Below are 2,238 nucleotides of genomic sequence, written 5' to 3' on the forward strand. Positions count from 1 at the left end.
GAAAAGTAAACAGCATGAAAACTATGATGCTCAGCAAGACAATTACAAGGAAATCCACATGTAGTCACATCATAGTCAAACTGAAAACTAAAGATAAGGAGAAATTTGTGAAAGGAGCCAGATGAAAAGAGCACATTGCAGGGACTCCCCTGGTGGCCCAGTGGTTAAGACCCCACACTGCCAGTGCAGGAGGTGCAGGTTTAATCCCTGATCAGGGGTCTACGCTCCCACATGCCACACAGCACAGTCAAAAGGTAAAAAAACAACACAAGAACACATTACATACGTGAGGGCACGTGAATCATCACTAACTTCTCATTCGACATCATGGACACCAGAAGACAGTGGAACAGTATTTCGGAAACATTGAAAAGAAACAAATCGTCAACCCAGATTTCTAAATACAGTGAAACTATCCCTCAAGTATGTGGGAAAAATAGATATTTTTAGACTTAAAAAAACTAAAAGAGTGTGTCCTGCATTTTAAGAAATGCTAAAATAAGTTCTTTAGATGGAAGGAAAATTATACCAGTTAGAAACTCAGTTAGATACCCATTGGGAAGAACTAAAGAGTGTCAGAAATAGTAACCTTTAGGTAAGTATAAGTGTTTTTTAATTTATTTTTTAAAAATTTATTTATTTGGCTGTGCCAGATCTTATTCGTGGCACACAGGATCTTTTAGTTACAACACATAGTTCCCTGACCAGGGATTGAACCCTGGGCCCCCTGCATTGGGAGTGCAGAGTCAGCCACTGCACCACCAGGGAAGTCCTGAAAGATTGTTTTTTTTTTCTCCTTAATTTATTTAAAAACATAACTGCTTAAAGCAAAAGGTATGGTACTGTCTTGTGATTTTTAAATACACGTAGATACAATATATATGATGGGTACAGCATAAAGGGTGGCGTAGCATAAAGCGTGATCATTGGACCCGTATGGTGGCAATCTGTACTTCATATGAAGTGGTATAATGTTTCTTCTGTGTTGGTTGAGAGAGTGGAAAATATGTATTAAAAGCCTCTGAGGGGCTCCCCTGGTGGCTCAGCGGTTAAAGAATCCACCTGCCAATGCAGGAGTCACAGGTTTGATCCCTGACCCGGGAGGATCCCACATGCTGAACAGCCTCTAAGCCCACGTGCCACAACTAGTGAGCTTGTGCCCTAGAGCCTGGGAGCCACAACTGCTGAGCCCTCAGGCCCTAGAGTCCATGCTCTGCAACAGGAGAGGCCACTGCAGTGAGAAACCTGAGCGCTACATTAGAAAGAACCTGTGCAGCAATGAAAACTCAGCTCAGCCAAAAATAAATAAATAAAATTTTTTTAAATATCCGAAGTGTCTCTTAAAAAATAGCCCTTGAAGAACCACTAAAACATAAGCAAAAAGGCATAAGCTAAACAGCAATTTGAAATTAATACAGAATTTTTAAATGAGATGGACTCAACTCTGGGCTTGAATAAGCAGTCCAACAAGACTATGACATTATAAATTTTATGTATAAAGGCCGAGAGGTAGAAGATAGAAATTCTAAAGCTCTTCTCACCTAACAAAGTATACTTTTCAGCAAACAGAGATGTAGGTGTAAATACCCTCTGGGCAACAAATTATCAATTAAGATAATCAAAATTGCATACTTCTTAGGCCTTAAAGCATAATTCACAGGGCAAATCAATAATTTTTGCAGGCTGGGTATCATGTACTTCTTTGTACAAATTTAATATTGAAGTGAAGTGCAGTGTTAGTGCTCAGCTGTGTCCGATTCTTTTCAACCTCAAGGACTGTAGCCCACCAGGCTCCTCTGTCCATGGAGTTCTCCAGGCAAGAATACTGGAGTGGGTTTCCATTTCCTTCTCCAGGGGATCTTCCTGACCCAGGGATCAAACCTGGATCTCTTGCATTGCAGATTCTTTACCATCTGAGCCACCAGGGAAACCCAAAAATTTAATATTGAGTTGGCCATAAAGTTGGTTCAAGTCTTTCCATAAAGTATAACAGAAAAACTCGAATGCACTTTTTGACCAACCCTATACTTTTCAGAATAATTCTGCAGTCACAAAGTTTTACAGCTTCACACAGGTCTTCCCCATGACAAGAGAATGACAGGATACCTGTACAAAAGTCCTCAACTTCATCAGAACTAACTTTGTGATGCAGATCAGTGTCTGCTTCACTGTAGTTAGAGAGAAAGAGGAAACTTTGACCCCCACTTCCGCTTTCTTTCTGAGATTTCTCTTCCCAGC

The sequence above is a fragment of the Budorcas taxicolor genome, chromosome 2, assembly GCF_023091745.1.
Source record: "Budorcas taxicolor isolate Tak-1 chromosome 2, Takin1.1, whole genome shotgun sequence".
NCBI lineage: Eukaryota > Metazoa > Chordata > Mammalia > Artiodactyla > Bovidae > Budorcas > Budorcas taxicolor.